This window comes from Scyliorhinus canicula, chromosome 17, assembly GCF_902713615.1.
Source record: "Scyliorhinus canicula chromosome 17, sScyCan1.1, whole genome shotgun sequence".
NCBI classification, from domain to species: Eukaryota; Metazoa; Chordata; class Chondrichthyes; order Carcharhiniformes; family Scyliorhinidae; genus Scyliorhinus; species Scyliorhinus canicula.
This window is the reverse complement of record NC_052162.1, coordinates 59,769,676-59,790,508: the sequence shown is the minus strand read 5'-3', so window position 1 is coordinate 59,790,508 and position 20,833 is coordinate 59,769,676. Positions and strand designations below refer to the sequence as shown.

The following is a 20,833-nucleotide window of genomic DNA, read 5'->3' as shown; positions in this document are numbered from 1 at the left end:
TTAAGCGATCCTACAATGAACAGATCGGATCAAAGGTTTGCAGTCCCACCACATCCAGGATGCAATTCTCCCATTTTGAGACCGTGGCTGGGATGGCAACGTGGAGTGTTTCCTATTGAGGCAGCTGGTGGGAAAACATGCCAAATTGTCTACCCCGACCTAATTAATGATGCAATTGGGTATTTCATGCTGAGTTCACTGGTGGGGTAGGTCCGCAGTCCTGTAGTCCGCAGCCGTGACCGGGTGCCATATTGAAAAGGCGTCCAACATCACTGACCCACTATTGAAGAAAGAAGGTGACTGCCTGAAAATGAAGATAGATCGCCAGGAGCACTCTAATGAGACTGGGATATGGACCTCCTGAGAACGAAGATAGTTCGCCAGGAACATTTTGAGGCTAGGTGATAGACCACCTCCAGGACCTCTGATGTGCGAGGTCTGCCTGCAGATGCTCCCCTGACCCACTGCTGTGGTGGTCCAGGGTTGTGGGTGACCTCCATCCTGGAGGCAGTCTAAGATTGTGTTCAGATGAGTCCTGATATCTGCGCGTCATGTTGTACAAACTTGTTTCCCACCAGCATTGCTGAGAATAGGGAGTGGGTGCGGGTGGGGTGGGCTTGTCATTGGTGCATTAATCTGCATTCCATTAACAAGATGCATATAGTTTCATGCTGTCCTTTGGTGGGTATTCTGGCTGACCATAGCAGACACCACCATAAGATCCCACTATACACACCAGCATGAAACTGATTTCTGGCCCCCCCTGCCATATTCTCCCACCAGCCAATGCTTGGGTGAATACCGCCCTTAGTTATGAGTGGTGGTGGTCAATGAAACAACTAAGGGGAGCATGAGGCTTCACAAATATCCCTATCCTCCATGATGACAGAGAAAAGCAAAAGAAAGGCATTTGCAATGACCTTAGCCAGAAGTGCCAAGTGGATAATCCATTTTAGCTATGCCTGAGTCTGCCACAATTAACAAAAGCAGTCTTCAGACAATCCTATTCACCTCATCCAACATGCTCAGTTACTTCTTGATACAAGATCAATCTAATCCCGTCACTCCATCAGCCTACTCTCAAACATCAACAAGGCGATGGAAAGAGCCATTGAAAGTGCTGTCAGACAATATTTACTCAGCAGTAACCTGCTCACCAATGCTTGGTTTGGGTTCAGACATGGCCACCCGACTCCAGGCCACATTACATCCTGAGTCCAAACATGATGAGAAGAGCTGAACACCAGAGATAAGTTGAGAGTGACTGGTTTTGACATCATTGCAACATTTCTCTTGAGTGCAGCATCTAGAAGTCCTAGTAGAACTACAAGTTGATGGGAACTGAGGGAATACTGTCCTCTCCACTAGTAGGAATCATTTCTAGCACAAAGGAAGTTTGTTGGAGGCCAACCAACTCAACCATAGGATAATGCAGTAGGAGTTCCTCAGTGTTCTAGGCCTAACCATCTTCTGCTTCTACATCAATGATCACCCCTTCATCATAAGTTCAAAGAAGGAATGTTTGTTGGTGATTGAATACTGATTGGTTTGCAACTCCTCAGATAATGAAACTGCCTGTATCTACCTGCAGCAAGACCTGTACACCATTCAGACTTAGATTGATGTGTGGTATGAGAGTTACGTGTCACGTAAGTGCCAAGACAATGGGCTGGATTCTCTGTCCCTCCCAACGCCAAAATCACGTTCATCAACGGGGCAGAGAATACGTTTTGGTGCCAAAATCGGGAGTGGCGCTGGTTTTTATATTCCCCCCCCCCCAAAAATCGATATGCCATGCCGAGTATCCACCACCGCCTCAGGCCATTGCCTGAGGCCTGCCCTGTGATGCTCCATCCCCGACCGGCTGGATTCCCGAAGGCATGGGACTCTCGTGGTCCCAGCCTACGGGAGCCTTGCAAGGCGGCTGCGGACTCAGTCTGGGGCCGCCACAATCGGGGGAGGTCGATCGGCGGGCAGCGGGGGGCTTAGTTCGGGGCTGAGGCAATGTGGGCGGGCAGTCCGAGGCACGTGAGTGGCCGATGCGGGGCACTACTTTGCCGGTCCAGGTCCGTGGGCTGAGTCCGCCATGGAGCACGGCGCGTTCGCAACAGGCCGCCGCGATGTGCATAAGCGGCCTCTGACCCGAAAGAACTGCGAGCTCTATGCCGGCTCCCTGCTATCCACAGCAAAACAGGGAATCTGTGGCTTTTTGACGCCAGTTTTCCTGGCGTAAAAGACCACCGTTTTCACAACGACGTGGGAACTTAATCTCCAAAACAGAGAATCCAGCCCAATGACTATCTCCAACAAAAGATGGGCTGAAAACCTCCCCTTGACATTTATTGGCATTACCATTGTAGAATCCCCCATCGTCAACATCCTGGGTCACCATTAAGTGAACCCACCACATAAGTACTGTGGCTACAAGAGCAGGTCAGAGGCAGGGTATTCAGTGGTTAGTGACTCTTTCCCTAGGTAAGTCTCTTGACTGAATGAGTACAGTTCTAACAACACTTCAGAAGCTCAACAGCAACCTTGACAAAGCAGTACAGTTGACTGGCATCCCAGTCTACATTACCTTATGCATCTACACTCCACCACATTACATCTGCAGTGTGCATCAGCTACAAAGTCACTGTAGCAAGTTGCTAAGGTTCCTTTGACAGCACCTTCCAAACTTGCAACCTCAACCATATAGAAGAACAAGCGCAGGCAATCCATGGGAACATCACCACCTGAAAGTTCTCCTCCCAAGTCGCACACCATCCTGACCTAGAAATATATGTTCCTCCATTGTTGCTGGAACAAAATCCTGGAACTCCCGACCGAACCTCTCGGTGTAATAACACCACATAGACTGCAGTGGTTCAAGAAGGAGGCTCACCATCACCTTCTCAAGAGCAATTTGGGATGTGCAATAAGGACTGGTCTTGCTAGTCATGCTTAGTCGTGAATGATTTAAAAAAAAGTATATGGTATGGTGTCATTTTATAAAAGCGAGAAACTCCATAGTTAAGAAAGGGAATCGATCAGTAAATACAATAATCCTAACTTGCATTTATATAGTATGTTGTAAATGCTCCCCAAATTGCCTAAGCTCTGCCTTTTAATGACCAGTCCTGGTTAGTAGCTGAATATTAACTGAACAATGGAGAAGCGTTATATGGACTTGAAACGTTAACTCTTTCTGTCCACAGATGCTGCCAGTCCCTCTGAGTTTAAACAACATGATCTGTTTTGATTTCAGATTTCCAGCATTCATGTATTCTGTTGTTAGAATAATTGAGCAATGTTGGGGTGATCAACTAATACTATATACACTATTCCCATAGAAGCTATATTTGCTGCCATATAAAAAAAAGTCCTAATTTTGAACAAGAGTGAGATATCTCAAATGCTCAGTGGTTAGGGGTTAGCTTTGTAAACTTACAGGTTTCACTTCACTTTGTTTTACAGTAGTAGCGATGTTTGAATGTTCTTAACAGATACCTCTTCGAACAAAAGATCAAAAGAACAATTGGGCCCTCAATTTCCAGTCAATTTGCACCCAGCAAAGGGATAATTGCATTACAATGCCAATTTCCAGCATGCAGGAATGAGGAAATTTAGGTTTAACTAACACTCCATCCACATTTTCGCTATTTTTTATTGCTGCGTCTCTGTCTCTCACCAGCATAGACACAGCCCAATCTGAAAGAGCCTGCAACGCAAATTTTCTGCATTTACTAAATGGCAACTAATTTTGTCTAAGATTGCTATATCTAAAAGTGTCTCTGCTACTGATGATGCTACTTAAATCCACTCCATCTTTTTTTAAACTTGTTTATGATATTTTCCAGTCTTCTGACACCACCCCTTAACTAAGAAGGATTAGAGGATTGCGGCAAGAGCCTCTTCAATTTCCATCCTTACTTTCTTTTGTAACCTAGGATACATCCCACCTGGACCACAATACTTTTCTGTTTTGTGAACTCCCCAATCTCTATCACTGCTGTATTGGCAGTTTCCTTTCTCTCTGTATGGCAGATGCAAAGTTCTCATTTAGTAACTGAGCTATGCCTGCTGACTACGCAAGAATGGGCACGATCCAAAGGCCATGTTGCACCTGAAAAGCAGCTCACCACGGTGCAGTGTGGCCTCGCTCTTGGGATCTACCCGGCTTGCCACGCCTCCCGAGATCCAATGGGATCTCGCGCGATGTGAATCCCACCCACAATGAGCGGGCTCACATTTTGGTAAATCTGCACATTAGAGCGAGTCAGTAAGCCTCACTCTAATGTGCAGATTCCTGAGGCTTTGGGATTCAACCCCTTTGCCGTAGACACCTCAGGCGAGCGCTGTTCAGCACTGGTCCCCACAAACAGGGACCCGATGCAATGGCACCCGTGGGGTCTCCCAGGCGATTGCATGCTCTTTGGGCAGGGTGGTGCCCTGGCATGATTGGTGCCAGCCTGGCACCCTGGCAGTGCCAACTGGGTGCCAGTCTGGCACTGCCAAGGTGGGGGGGGAGGACCCTCCCCAAAGTGCATTTGGGCTGGGGGAGGGCGGGGCTTGTTCTGGGGGCCTTGGAGATTGAGATGCCATTTAAAAATGGCTTCCCGATCTTGTGTTCCAGTGGGGAGCGGTGAGTGGCACTCTCCACCGTACAAAACGGGGCTATGTTTGGCCTTGGCTGTGCGTTCCCATTCAGGCCCCTCATTCAACGCAAGTTGTGAGCATTGGGAAACATGCGGTGAAGCGCGCTTGCTAGGGGACTTTGTTACCTTTTGGGAGAATTGCACCCAGTATCTCCGATTTAATTCCTAATTGACTCCACCCTTTTTATGCCTTTTTGTGTATAGAAAAGACTTTTGCATTGTATTCAGTTTAGTTTGCTACTGTATAATGAGCCATACAATTGTCATAAGTCTCCCTTTTCTGCTTAATTTTAACCTTGATATCTTTAGTCGTCCAGTGAGGTCTAGCTTTGGATATCCTTCTTCTCTCCCTCATGGGAATGCATCTGTTTTGTTCTGTTAGAAGGCCTACTATTGCTTAATGACCATGTTGCCTACCCATTTCTGATTCCAACTCCCCTGGGCCACCTGAGCTGTTCTCCGGTAAAGAATATTTAGTGTCTGATTGCACGTTGTTCCTTTTCAAGAATTGTAGACCTTCTGATATTATTTTTAAAAAAATGTAGATTACCCAATTATTTTTTCCAATTAAGGGGCAATTTAGTGTGGCCAATCCACCTACGCTGCACATTTTTGGGTTGTGGGGGCGAAACCCACGCAGACATGGGGAGAATGTGCAAACTCCACACGGACAGTGACCCAGAGCCGGGATCGAACCTGGGACCTCAGCGTCGTGAGGCAGCTGTGCTAACCACTAGGCCACCGTGCTGCCCACCTTCTGATAATATAATCACTGGTCATCGTGATCAAGTGCTCTCCCACAGAAATATGGTCCCACTTCAATCCTTAGATCTAGACCTCAAACTGTTTGGTTTTTGATCTGCAGATACCTTGATTAAGGAAGTTTATGCCTGTAGATGTCAGGAATTCCTCCCCCTTTACACTGTTACTACCCCTACCTATTTGGCATAATTGAAATCCACCCTAAAACGGCTTCTTTTTGCCGTTTGCATGCACATTTATTCTTCATGGATATGGTACAAGTTCCCAGTCTTTTAGATTATGGTTCCAGTCACAACGAACTGGAACTCTGATTGCAAAAGAGGCAGACTTTCACTCCTCATCCATCTCGACATATATGCGCAGTCTTTCTCACATTGACCTCGCTATTCTCCAACAATGCCTCTCCAGATTTGTCCAGTTGGAACAGTAATTGCCTTATTCCAGCGAATCACCATTGAAGGCTTCCCTTCTCATTTTTGAAGAGTTGTGTCTGGTGTCTCCAAGGATCTACTCTTGGCCTCTTATTCTTGTCTATATGCTGCCCCTCGGCAGCATTATCTGAAAACTCAACATCGGCTTTCATCTGTACACTGATGACACCCAGCTGGACCTCACCATCGCCTTTCTCGACCCATCTAACATCTCTAAAATTGTCAGACTGCTTATCAGACATCCAGTACTGGATGAGTAGAAATTTCCTCTAGTTAAATATTGGGAAGACTGAAGCCATTTTCTTAGGTCCCCTCTACGAACTCATGTGGTCTCGCCATCCACTGTATCCTTCTCACTGATGATTATCTGAGGCTGAACCTGAGTATTTGCAAGCTTGGTGTAATATTTGACCCTGATATGAGTTTTCAGTCACTCATTCTCGCTCTCACTATGAGCACATGCTCCGCACCATGCCTTTTTGTTTACCTACGACTTTAACCATCCCGAACGTCGTACTGTGCTGGCGGCCACGCGCACTGTGCTGGTGGCCATGCACGTTCTTGTGATCATCCAAATCTCAGCTGCTCATGTCCTCACTTGCACCAAATCTCGTTCACCAATCGTTTTTTAAAATAAATTTAGAGTACCCAATTAATTTTTTCCAATTAAGGTGTAATTTAGTGTGGCCAACCCACCTACCCAGCACATAGAACATAGAACATTACAGCGCAGTTGGGTTGTGGCAGGCGAAACCCACGCAAACACAGGGAGAATGTGCAACCTCCACACGGCCAGTGACCCAGAGCCGGGATCGAACCTGGGACCTCGGCGCTGTGAGGCAGTAATGCTAACCACCGTGCTGCCCTCTGATTTGAATAGTTAATCAAAGCATATTTACTGAATAAAGGTGTCGTAGTCTGTGTAGAGGTATTATGGTACCTAGTAATGCTGGAACACCATTGGTAGATAATGTATGTTTTCTATTGGTCGGGCCTGTATGGTAGCTCCGCCCTGCAAGGCGGGGTATAAGAGCCCGTGCCGCCCCAGCAGCTTCCTTTCTGTACCTGAGCTGCTGGGGAAAACATCTAGCTTATTAAAGCCTTCAGTTGTACTACAACCTCGCTTTAGTAGTCATTGATTTAGCATCAATTTAATAAGCTAGATTTAAAGAATGGAGCTCCGAATCAAGCCGGAGTGTCTGCAACTCGAGCCCCATGCAGTAAACTCGGCGGCGACTTTCAAGCACTGGCTAGCGTGCTTCAATGGCTACCTCGGAACGGCAGAAAACACACCCACAAGAGAACAGAAACTGCAGATCCTGCACTCGAGGGTGAGCCCAGAAGTCTACACCCTCATCGAGGACGCGGACGATTTCGATGCCGCGATGGAGTTGCTGAAAGGTCATTACATTCGCCCTGTACATCAGGTCTACGCCCGGCATCTACTAGCAACGAGGCGACAAATTCCTGGTGAGTCACTAGAAGAATTCTACCGTGCGCTCCCAGTGTTGGGGGGAAACTGCAGCTGCTCGCAAGTTTCAGCAAACGACCACACTGAATTGTTGATTCGGGACGCTTTCATTGCGGGTATGCTGCCCTCTCAAATCCGCCAGCGATTGCTGGAGAAAGAAACTCTAGGCCTCAAGGAGGCATGGGCCCTTGCCGGTTCCCTGGATGTGGCCTCCCGAAACGCCCGCGCCTACGCCGCCGACCGCGCGGCAGCCCCCTGGGCAGCGTAGAACCCCTCTGCAGCTGACACCGAGGCAATTCCCCACACTCCCCCGCAAGCTTGCGCTGCAAGTCAGCCATGCAACCCTGGGGGGCCCCGCTGCTATTTTTGCGGGCAAGCCAAACACCCCCGACAGCGCTTCCCAGCCCGTTCGTCCACCTGTAAAGGGTGCGGCAAAAAGGGCCATTTCGTGGCCGTATGCCAGGCCCAGGCGGTCGCTGCGGTCTCCGGAAGCGAATGCGGACCGCCACTACAACCGTCTCCACGGGCTCCATGCCGCCAGCGAATGCCGCCATTTTCCCCCACCAGGGTCATGTGTGGCCTCCGGGCACCGCCATCTTGTTCCACGGACGCCACGTGCGACGGATGGGCGCTGCCATTTTGTGCACCCACAGCCATGTGCAACCAGTGGGCGCCGCCATCTTGGATGGACTCCCAGGACCTCAGTGCAGGTGACCACACACTGCCCGACGAGAACACCTAGCTGCTGCCACGTCTAGCCTCGGTGACCCTGGACCATTCTCAGCCTCGAACACTCCCAACTGCTACTCCAACGGTGCTAATCAACAGACCTGCTTAATCGACTCTGGGAGCACGGAGAGCTTCATGCACCCCGACACGGTAAGGCGCTGTTCTCTCCCCGTCCACCCTGTTAATCAAAAAATCTCCCTGGCCTCCGGTTCCCACTCAGTAGAGATAAAGGGGTTCTGTGTAGCAAATCTCACGGTCCAGGGAAGGGAGTTCAAAAATTACCGGCTTCTCCTTCTCCACCTCTGCGCAGCCACACCCCTAGGGTTAGACTTCCAGCGCAACCTCCAAAGTCTAACTTTCAAATTTGGCGGCTCTATACCTCCTCTCACTGTCTGCAGCCTCGCGACCATCAAGGTCGATCCGCCTTCCCTGTTTGCGAACCTCACTCCGGATTGCAAACCCGTCGCCACCAGGAGCAGACAGTACAGTGTCCATGACCGGATCTTTATTAGGTCAGAGGTCCAACGGATACTAAGGGAAGGAGTAATTGAAGCTAGCAACAGTCCCTGGAGAGCTCAAATAGTGGTGGTAAAGACCGGGGAGAAGAATAGGATGGTCATCGACTACAGTCCGACCATCAACAGGTTTACGCAGCTGGACGCGTACCCTCTCCCCCGCATATCCGACCTGGTAAACAGGATCGCGCAATACAAGATCTTCTCCACAGACCTTAAGTCCGCCTACCACCAGCTCCCCACCCGCACGAGTGACCGCAAGTACACTGCCTTCGAGGCAGATGGGCGGCACTACCACTTTTTAAGGGTTCCTTTTGGTGTCACTAATGGGGTCTCGGTCTTCCAGCGAGAGATGGACCAAATGGTTGACCGAAACGGTTTACGGGCAACATTCCCGTATCTCGATAATGTCACCATCTGCGGCCACGACCAACAGGACCATGACACCAACCTCTGAAAATTCCTCCAGACCGCGAAAATCCTTAACCTTACATATAACAAGGATAAATGCGTGTTTAGCACCGACCGCCTAGCCATCCTTGGCTACGTAGTGCGAAATGGAGTTATAGGCCCCGACCCTGAACGCATGCGCACCCTATGGAGTTTCCCCTCCCTCACTGCTCCAAGGCCCTGAAGTGCTGCCTAGGTTTTTTTTATTACAACGCCAGTGGGTCCCCAACAATGCAGACAAGGCCCGTCCTCTGATCCAATCCACAGTCTTTCCCCTGACGATAGAGGCCCGCCAGGCCTTCAGCCGCATCAAAGCAGATATTGCAAAGGCCACGATGCATGCCATCGATGAGTCCCTCCCCTTCCAGGTTGAGAGCGACGCGTCCGACGTGGCTCTGGCGGCCATCCTCAACCAAGCGGGCAGACCCGTGGCCTTCTTCTCACCTACCCTCCATGCTTCCGAAATCCGCCACTCCTCAGTCGAAAAGGAGGCCCAAATCATAGTAGAAGCTGTGCAACATTGGAGGCATTACCTGGCCTGCAGGAGATTCATTCTCCTCACTGACCATGTTCAATAATGCACAGCGGGGCAAGATAAAAAAACGATAAGATCTTGCAGTGGAGGATCGAACTCTCCACCCATAGCTACGAGATCTTGTATCGCCCCCGGAAGCTAAACGAGCCTCCTGATGCCCTGTCCCGCGGCACATGTGCCAACGCACAAGTGGACCGCCTCCGAGCCCTCACAAGGACCTCTGCCACCCGGGGGTCACGCGCTTCTTCCATTTTGTCAAGATCCGCAACCTAACCTACTCCATCAAGGAGGTCAGGACAGCCACAAGGAATTGCCAAATCTGCGCGGAGTGCAAGCCGCACTTCTACCGGCCAGAGAAAGCGCACCTGATAAAGGCTTCCTGTCCCTTTGAACGCTTCAGCATGGACTTCAAAGGTCCCCTCCCCTCCACCGACCGCAACATGTACTTCCTAAACGTGATTGACGAGTACTCCCGATTCCCATTCACCATCCCCTGCCCCGACATGACTGTCATCAAAATGTCATCAAAGCCCTCCATATTTACACTGTTCGGGTTCCCCGCTTACATACATAGTGATAGGGGGTCCTCCTTTTATGAGCGACGATCTGCATCAATTCCTGCTCAGCAAGGGCATTGCCTCAAGCAGGACGACCAGTTACAACCCCTGAGGTAACGGACAGGTAGAGTGGGAGAACGGAACGGTCTGGAAGACCGTCCTACTGCCCCTATGGACCAGACATCTCCCAGTCTTCCGCTGGCAGGAAGTCCTCCCGGATGCCCTCCATTCCATCTGGTCCCTGCTCTGTACCACGACCAACCAAACACCTCATGAACGTCTCCTTGTCTTCCCCAGGAAGTCCTCCACCGGTAACTCGCTCCCGACCTGGCTGGCAGCCCCCGGACCCATCCTGCTCCAAAAACACGTGCGGGCGCACAAGTCGGACCCGTTGGTCGAGAGGGTCCATCTTCTCCACGCTAACCCCCAGTACGCCTACGTGGCGTACCCCGTCGGCCGACAAGACAAGGTCTCCCTACGAGACCTGGCGCCCGCCGGATCCCCGCGCACACCCCCGCCACCAGTCCACCCACTATCCCACCGGGGCACCTTACAGCTGCCCCCTTCCCAGGAGGATCAGTCCTTCTGCCGGCCCCATCTAGGCCCCCCCGCTCACCGACACACCTCGCAGATGCTCCCTTCCTAGGTCAATCAGCTCCCCCACCAGCGCCGTCTAGGGGTGTTGAAGCTGCCACAGAGATCGAAACCACGCTCCCGGAGTCACTGACGCCCGAACCTCCACCGGCGTCACCACCGAAGCTTCGATGATCACAGAGGACGACCAAGGCCCTCAATCGACTGATTGCTTCATTTTAACGTGGATATAGTTAACTGTAAAATTGTAAATAGTTACGATAATAAGGCAAAACGCTGTACGGAGGCATAATGGTATCTTCATAACCATAACTTCTACCACGTTACCATGTTGTAATACCAAGCCCCCACCCCCGTCAGACTCTTTTTTTTAAACAAGGGGTGAATGTGGTAGTCTGTGTAGAGGTATTACGGTACCTCGTAATGCTGGAACACCATTGGTAGATAATATATGTTTTCTATTGGTCGAGCCTGTATGGTAGCTCCGCCCTGCAAGGCGGGGTATAAGAGCCCGTGCTGCCCCAGCAGCTTCCTTTCTGTACCTGAGCTGCTGGGGAAAACATCTAGCTTATTAAAGCCTTCAGTTGTACTGCAACCTCGCTTTAGTAGTCATTGATTGTGCATCAAAAGGCATTTCAAAGAAATATTAAATTAAAAACAGAAAATGCTGGAAATACTCAGCAGGTCAGGTAACATCTGTGGAAAAGAAAAACAGACTTAACATTTCAGGTTAATGACTTTGAAGAAATGTTGATTTTTAAAAAATTGTTAAATAGACACAGCTCAAATAAGTATCTTCAATTACTTGTGCACTGTAATATCCTAACAATGACATATAAGAACGGATGACATTTTTGTACTCCTAGCGAAGGCATATTGCCCAGTGGTAGAGATTTAGGGGGTGATTTTTGAGCCCATGCTAGCTAGGCGCAGGAATGGCGCCGCGGGCGCAAAATCCAGAATCGGGAAATGTGAATCTCTCGGGAGAATAGATTGTAATTCATTTGAGTATTATTAACAGCCCCCCCCCACATGATTTCCCCCCTCACTAAGTATTCATACCATCACACTGGCAAGGTTTACAACAGGCTTGGCCATCCTAGAATCAGTCGAGTGGAGTGATAGGGTGGGCTCCTAGTGGGAGACCATGGGGAGGAAAATGGTCACTGAGTGGGGGGGGGGGGGGGGGGGGGGGGGGAATGCTGGCGCTACTTCTGCAGTGGGAGGGGGTTTGGGGAATTTTGACTATGATTGTCGAGGCGGGGGGGGGGGGGGCAGGTGGAGAGGAGGGGAATACCATCAATGATTATCGGAGGTAGGACGGCATGGTGGCGCATTGGTTTAGCACTGTTGCCTATGGCACTGGGTTTGATCCCAGCCCTGGGTCACCATCCGTGTGGAGTTTGCATATTTTCCCAGTGTCTGTGGGTTTCACCCCCACAACCCAAAGCAGGTTAGGTGGATTGGCCATGCTAAATTGCCCCTGAATTGGAAAATAATAATTGGGTACTCTAAATTTATTTTTAAAAAATGATTATCGGAGGGGTAGGGGGTGGACTGACGGCGATGAGTATCGAGGTGGGGAGCAGGGGATGGTGGAATGCTGGTGATGATTGTCCGGGGCAGTGTATGATGATGATGAATGTCGGGGTCAGGTTGTGGATACCTCCGTGGTAGGGGCTGCGGGCTGTTAGGTTTCAGGGCCCATCAAGGTGCCCATTAAAGATCATCCCCAGGTCTCTCTGGAATCAGTTGCCGCTTCTATCAGGCCCCGCCCTGCTAGAATGATGCCGTAAACCACGCCCACTCTTTTTAAAAAAAGGGCGCGAGATCTGTAGTGAAACTGATCTGAGCAACTGGAGAGTTACACTTCGGTTTTCAGTCTGAGCCTGACACTTTTCCAAATTCTAGCAAGACTCCGCTCTTGGTTCCATTTAAATCATATAATTGCAATATAACTCAATTGTGTTGGTGGCAGAAGGCAAATTATTTTGGTAATATGGGAATTGTCATACTGACAGGAAGAGATAGCTTGCCTTCTTCCATGGTTAATGACCCATCCTATCCGCCATTCCAACTAGATTGCCTTGCAACTGGACTTTGCCTGTCCTAAACCCCACAGCCACAGGTGGAATATAATTTTTCCACACTCTGCAAGCTTTGAAAGAAGTGCCCCTTGAAGGAGGCCATTTGTCACTCAGATTTATTACCATATTCCAAGAATTGTTCTCTAGTCACTTGCTTGTGATTTCATGATAAAACTAAATATCCATTTGACAGTCAATGCATATTGAAATTAATGTTGTGCTTCTTGATTCAATGTAGCAGATAACAACTGTAAATATATTGCTGATAAAGGCATTTGACAAGTCCGGAAAATGCTGGAAGGGATTTCTGTTCTGCATTTAAATGACTATATAGTTTGTTACACCATAATTGTATGATTAACTTGACATTGGCAAAATTGGTATAGATGCTTATATAATTGGATATAATGCCTTGATTATTGTGGAAATTCTACCTGTGGATGTTTGTTCTAAAATTGGAATTTAAATCTATAGATTATAAATTGTGTATCTGGCCTCCTGTGCCAGTAAACAGTACTGTAGTAAACACAATAGGTTAGATTGGGTATCTGCATTAACACTCACAGAATGCCTTGTGGTATTAGTGCCCTGGTATGTGAAACAAAAACAGAAAATACTGGACAATCCCAGCAGACATGATAGCCTCTGTGGAGAGAAAAGGGAGCTAACGTTTTGAGTCTGGATGACTTTGTCAAAGCTACATTTTATGTTGCACTAAATCTTCCAGAGTACACCTTTGAGGGATGAAGAAGCTTTTGGGTTCAGTATCTGGCACCTAACGAGTTTGTTGATCTCAGCCAGGGCAGTGATGTTGGTATTACTTTTGCTTTAGTGCCTGTTGGTGTAGGGAGTAAGCAAAATCAGTTGAGTTTCCTGTTTCCCTGGCTGGGAGAATGAGCGAGGATAGGATTGCTTCTGCTGGGATGTCACAATGGTCACCTCACAGCCACTGAATGGCTTGCATGTGCAGAGTAAATGCCATATCCATTCCCGTTCTTCTTTATTTGAATGTTTACTGATCCTGGAGGGCACACTCACAGAACTTTTACAATGCAAAAGGAGACCCTTCGGCCCATTGAGCCTGAACTAGCTATTTGAAAGAGCATTCTAGATTGCTACATTTGCCGTGTTTTTACATTGCACATTTATCAACGTATTCAGTTTGTTAAAATGGCTAAGGTAGCCAGCACTACCAACACAAACTGGAAGAACAACACATCTTCCAATTAGGCATCTTACAGCCCTCTGGACTCAACATTGAGTTCAACAACTTTTCAGGCTGTAAACCGTCCCCTCCATCTTGACTTCTTCTACCCCCCCATCCCCATATTCTTTTCTGTATTCAGATTCCCTGGCATGTTCCAAAACTGCCCCAATCCCCATGGCCACTGTCCCTTGCTTTTCCCACTGAGCATTGATCTCTGCTTTCCTATTAACACATTCCACAATCCTACCTTTGTCACTATTAACACTCTAATGCAGGGGTGGGCAAACTTTTCCGTGCAAGGGCCACATTCAGAAATTCACAATTTTAAAGGGCCGCATAGTATATTAAGTAAAATAATTACTTCACCCGGTTATGATTCTGGGCGCCTCATATAGAACATAGAACAGTAGAGCACAGAACAGGCCCTTCGGCCCTCGACGTTGTGCCGAGCAATGATCACCCTACTCAAGTCAACGTATCCACCCTATACCAGTAAGTAACCCAACAGCCCCCCCCCCATTAACCTTAAAAAAAAATTAAAAATTAAAAAAAAAAAATTTTTTAAAAATAATTTTTTTTTAATGACTTGGTGGGCCGCATAAAGACCTTTGGCGGGCCGCATGCGGCCCAGGGGCCGTAGTTTGCCCACCCCTGCTCTAATGGGACCATGTCTCATGTCAATGACATCTTTGCCAATCTCTCCTTAGTTCCAACCTATCACTGACTTTTAATTCTGTCCCCGTCCCCCTCCCAGTATATAAATAATCACATTTCTATCCATTTTCAGTTCTGCAGAAGGATCAATGGACTTGAAACGTTCAGTGTTTTTCTCTCCACAGATGCTGTCAGACCTGCTGAGTTTTTCCAGCATGTTTTGTTTTTATTTCAGATTTCCAGCATCCGGTGCTTTTATCACCGATTTTAAAGTGATTTGCAAAAGAAACAAATGTGATATGAGAAGGTTTTCATACAATGAGTGGTTCGGGTCTGCAATGCACTGTCTGGAAGTGTGGTGGAGGCAGGTTCAACTGAGGCTTTTAAGAGGGTGTTAGATGACTACTTGAATAGACGCAATGTGCAGGGGTATGGTAAGGCAGGGGAATGGCACTAAGGTATGGATGCTGGCTTGGTGAACCAGTGCAGACGCAATGAGCTAAATGTCTGCCTTCTTCGCCGCAACAATTCTATTGAAAGCCTGACACTATAACGATGGTCAGATAGTTTATGTGGGATGAGTGTAAGGGGTCATGTGAGGGTCACCTTCCAAATATATAATTGGGCCTTTAACTTTGTAGTGTGATTTCTGTTTCTTTTCCCTGGGCATGGTGACTGAGGCCCACTGAAGTGGTATGTTGAGGATTTTGAACTATGAAAGAAGATAATTGTTTTGGAATGCAGGGAAGGGTAATTGTACAGGCGCAAATGGTGGCTGACAGTCTGGTAAGAGAATTCTAGCTTTAGGTTCAGTTTATACAGTCAGTATTTCTTGGGACGTCTTTGTTTACAACATTTGTGGTTAAGTCCCAAGTTCCCCTGTTTCAAACCATTGCAGATTCTGGGCATCTGCTGTAGGTTGAAGCAGAGGCCGTTTGTATTGTCTTGCTTCAGCAGATGTCCCACCCACTGACCAGCAGTGCAGTAAGCTGTCATGTGATTGCTGACGAATGCTGACAAGTGCAGTGGGCGGAAGAATAGACTAGGCTCAGAAAACCAGCAATGTAAGAAGTTTCCTTTTTAAAAAAAAACAAATGTACAGGACCATGTGAAACATCAGGTCAGTTAATGCTGTATGCTTGGTTGTTAGCCTTGTGCTGTGATGGTTTTCTGTATGTCAGATGAAGGCATGGAGAAGCAATATTTTAACATGCTGAGAATGACTACAAGTAAAATTTCTGCTAGGCCCTTAAAGCAACACTCCACTATTCCAGGAAATGCTGCAGTCTTTCACCAACCTCCCATAGCGTGTTTCTGATGTGCCTCAGTAACTGCATCACTTCTATTCTGAGTTTAACGTTACCCATAACTCTCTCTCTCTCTCTCTCTCCTGTTTCCATTCTCTTCTAATTTTCCAGTTACACACTTAAAAAAAAAATGCTTAACTGCCTAGTTATTCTATCTTTTTTCATGCGGTGTTCTCAGACCGTTTTCAGCTCATGTATTTTTGCTTTGCTAGCTGAGTGAATTGTCTCCTTTTTGTGTCCCCCTATTTTGGATAAATTAACTTATTCAGGGGGGCCAGAGCACTGCCCCTCCCCCACCACACTGAATCATAACGTAGGGCCTCGTTAAACATCTACTGGGCCACTTTAAGACCATGTGTCGTTTCTTGCAGTTCTCCTTTAACGGTATATGATTTAGACGTTTTTGGAGATTTTTGGGGTGGCTTCAATGATTTTCAGAATGCTTGCATTATGTCCAGCTGGCCACTTTAGCTGACAAAAGCTGTTCTTGCACATATCACCATTATAATCAGTGATATATAAATCTGATGGTGTGGAGGTCAAATGCAAAATGTTGTTCTTTTGGATGGGATCTCACTGTGCTTATGAATGGTGACATAAATGTGCAGCTTTGGTCCATCAAGTGACTTTTTAAAGGAGAAGTAAGATACTTTTGGTTGCTGCAACAAAATCTCCGAGTGCGCTAAAACACTTTGGATCAGGTGGATTAGTTTGATGGTATTTACTGTTGTTAAATGGGCAAACAAGCAGCCAATTTGTACACACAATGATCCAACATACAACAAGAAGGCAAACAGCCAGTTAATTTGGTTTGGTGGCAGTGGCTGAGAGATATAAATATTGACCAGGAGAATTCCTCTTCTTCACAATGCTTTGGATTTTTTTTGTATGTCCATTGGGGTGGGGGACTTGATTTAATGTTCAACAGAGATGGAGTACCTCTGAGGATGCAGCATTTCCTGGAGGCCTGGCTTTTTGTGCTCCACTGCCTGGATTTGTGGTTGATTTCAAAACCACAAAACCAAGCTTAACACTCTATATTGGAAATGTCTGATGACAATTGGCTTTGAAGTCTAGGGTCCTTGTCCATCAGGGAGGCAAATGTGGAGTTGTGCCATCTGCTGCAATCTTCTGCATAACCTGCGCCCCTGGTGTAGAACTGCCAGCAATCGGAGAAGGGGGCATGCCACCACTTTCCCAAGGGAACATAGGGGTGGGTTGTATGTGCTGCCCTTGCCAGCAGTACTCCTATCCTGAGATAGGAAATACTTTAAAAGAGTATTATGTGATTTAGCAGTGGGACGGTATCAGATGTAGCAACACCATGCTTATTCCAGTTATATGTTGGTACCTCCGACTGTCCATTGATCTGTGAAAGAGCACAGCTATGGGCAACGGGGTGGGGGAGGGACGGGGGAGGGGAGGGAGGGGGGGTTGTTGCTTGTGAAGTTCTATTTAATGTCTCTTTCAATATGCCCCAGCAATATATGTAAGCCTGTTGGGAACCTTTTGCGAATTTGAGCAAAAGGCCTGAAATATTGCAACCTAGACATTTCTAAGCGATACTTTTAACCTGAACTCTGACAAAAGGCATTGCTGCAGATGTTGCCTTGTATTCCCCAGTGGATTGCTGATAAATACTTGTTCATTATTACAGAGCTGTAGCTGCTGGTCTCCTTCACTGCCACAGCTTACACAGTATCAAAGATTTCCAGATGACAACTGTACTCTGGTAGCAGCTCTTTTATATGGAGAGCCAATGGAAGTGCTGATCTGCGGGCTCTGTAGTTGGGGAAGGACGAGGGGGCTGGCCTTCGGGCGAGCAGGTTCCTGCTTCAGCACAGCCACAACCACTTGCTGTTCCTCAATTGTGTAGTTGGGATTCCGCTGTTGCTGTTGTTTCAAGCTGACTATCTAAATGGATGACCCTGCTGGTGTTTGGGAGGATGCTGTATGGTGGGAAGTGAAACAGAAGAATAACATTGTTATTAAATGTTAGATCCGTGATACTCCTTCCAGTGATACTTACACAACATTGTATGCAACAATGCTTTTCATTGGTGATCTTTGAATTCTGGTAGTAGCCTAGGCCAAGCTTGCATATCATTCTATGCCAGATTTTGTGCCTTTGACTACGTTTAGGAAGAAGACCTAGGAGAAGGGTAGTACTAATCTGCCAGGTTTGTCTTTACTTTCTTTGACTTCAACAACTGCCTGCTTGAAGTGGTTACATGGGCTTAAAATTGATTGCAAGCAAACGGGATGCCGATGTTATAAACGTTCGGAGCACCTATAGTGTTACTCGAATGTCTATTTCAATGCATGTGTAAATAATAATCTTTATTAATGTCACAAGTAGGCTTATATTAACACTGCAATGAAGTTACTGTGAAAACTCCCTAGTCGCCACATTCCGGCACCTGTTCGGGTACACGGGGAGAATTCAGAATGTCCAATTCACCTAACAGCACATCTTTCGGGACTTGTGGCAGGAAACCGGAACACCCGGAGTAAACCCACGCAGACATGGGGAGTACGTGCAGACTCCACAGACAGTGACCCAAGCCGGGAATCGAACCTGGGACCTTAGCACTGTGAAGCAACAGTGCTAACCACTGTGCTACCATGCCGCAAATGAACCCCGCTAGCTTTTGTAGGAAGAAAGTTTCCGAGAACTCCTTTAAAGCTGTGTGACCAGGCTTCCAGTTTTGAGCTGCAAGTAAGTTGCAAATAGGAAGTGTGTACTGCTGTAGTTTGGTCATGTATGTTAAGCAATGAAGGAGCTGCCTTAATGGTTCCCCATAGAACATAGAACATAGAACAGTACAGCACAAAACAGGCCCTTCGGCCCTCGATGTTGTGCCGAGCCATGATCACCCTACTCAAACCCACGTATCCACCCTATACCCGTAACCCAACAACCCCCCCTCCCTTAACCTTATTTTTTAGGACACTACGGACAATTTAGAATGGCCAATCCACCTAACCCGCACATCTTTGGACTGTGGGAGGAAACCGGAGCACCCGGAGGAAACCCACGCACACACCCATGTTGCCTCAGTGAGTGCTTTAACGGAGCGAAAGGGGCCCTCTGAGGCCTACCATCAAATTGAAAAGGACAATTTTGAATAGTGTCACTGTGGCAGGTTTCTTGGTATGCAGACACCTTTTGGCAGCTGCGTTGGCTGTGATGGCCACATACCGGACACTCTGCAAGGTGCTCTTGACTGCAACCTTGTGATCATTCGAGCATCTGTAACATGGCATGGAGTTCAACGGAAAAATACATCAAATGTATGATTGCAGTGTGACTACTACAATCAAAAAAATTTGTTTGCTCCTTCATCATTTACAAAGTATGTCTGTAACTTGAGAATCATTTGGTCATCACCTATTCAAGGGTGAAAATGGGTTGAACAGGTGGCTTCTGTGAGATAGGAGATTGAAAAGTAGTTCAGAGCCCTGCTATGCCTTTGTGCTCCTCAGCAAAAAGTACTCAGTAATTCATGAGCAGTAGGAAAATCACTGACAGTACTTGGCACTTTCTGCTCAAAGCCTTTTTCGACAAGATGAGCAATATGCATTAAATGAGCAGTTGAATTATCTTCTGCATAGTTTACCTGAAAGCATCTAGGCTGCAGATTGAGAGCTGATTCAGTACATTATAATTGTCAGCTCTTTATTTAAATACTGATGACTTCCCATTCGCATCTATCAGATCATTGATTGCCAACGTTTTGTTTGAAGGACCCCCACCACCCCATCCCACCTTTCCAAATCAATTAGGAATCACAGATCCACCTCAATTAATAAACCTTGTATTGTACTGTATGAAAGTCCGGTGTGCAATGTGTGTTTTAATAATGCTTATAAGAAAGCAGATACTTAAAGATGTCGTGATCTTCATTCCTCTCTCAGTACAGATGTGTGCATCCCTCCTTGTAAGATAACTAGCCCATTCTGCACTAAACATAATAATCTTTTATTATTGTCACAAGTAGGCTTACATTAACACTGCAATGAAGTTACTGTGAAAAGCCCCTAGTCGCCACATTCTGACACCTGTTTGGGTACACAGAGAGAATTCAGAATGTCCAAATTACATATTTCGGGACCTGTGGGAGGAAACCGGAGCACCCGGAGAAAACCAACGCAGACACGGGGAGAATGTGCAGACTACACAAAGAGACCCAAGCCGGGGATCAGACCTGGGACTCTGGCACTGTGAAGCAACAGTGCTAGCCACTATGCTGCAGTGCCGCGTGGCGGCTGCACTCTGCTCCTGGCTCGCATGAAGCACTGCCCCCAGCCCTTTCTGGTCGCCAACCCATAAGACCAACCCTGCTCAGTAAGCTCAATATCATTATTTCATCAAACCTTGGAAAGCCGCTGCAGAACCCAGTTTGAGAATGACTGATCTAGGTTATCCTTTTTTGGTATGTTTCATCAACAACCTTCATTCCTTCCCTTTTGCAATTTTAGTGGGTTATTGGATCAATTCCGATCGCATATCCTAAACTGCACCTATCGCGATGCACCGTTTTTTCTTTTTATCAGAGAACATTTTTCCAGTTGCTCCATGAACGATGGATGTCCACAACTGCTTGACCTCCTGGTCATGTTTACACTCTATCCCAAGATCTCCAATAAGTCTGGTTATTTGTATTGTTTCTGTGTTTTATTGAACATGAATTTCCCTCCATCTGCACTGCTCAATGTGCAATTTATGCTGGGTAAATGACAATTCAACTGCATACTTAATATAAGGATGAACAACTGCCATTCATTTTGTGCGAAGAGAAATTTGATTCCCAAAGGAGTGCATTGGATTAATCTCTATATTGGATCAGTGACTATTTGAAATGCTCTTTTTCAGAACACTGTTAATTGCTGCCAA

The 20,833-nt window shown here is 47.2% G+C and overlaps 1 protein-coding gene across 5 annotated transcripts in view; it reads left to right on the top strand.

Annotated features, from left to right (window-relative positions):
• The window catches only part of LOC119951340 (Krueppel-like factor 12), a 210,150-nt gene that overhangs the window by 1,255 nt on the left and 188,062 nt on the right, over positions 1-20,833 (top strand). The window contains exon 1 of one of the 5 annotated variants that reach the window (XM_038774462.1): positions 15,626-15,749. The exons of 3 other annotated variants lie outside the window; for them this stretch is intronic. The gene's annotated coding sequence lies outside the window, so the exon portion shown is untranslated. Of the gene's footprint in view, positions 1-15,625; positions 15,750-20,833 lie in introns of those variants that run through there. One more of the 5 variants, XM_038774465.1, reaches the window with a different exon arrangement.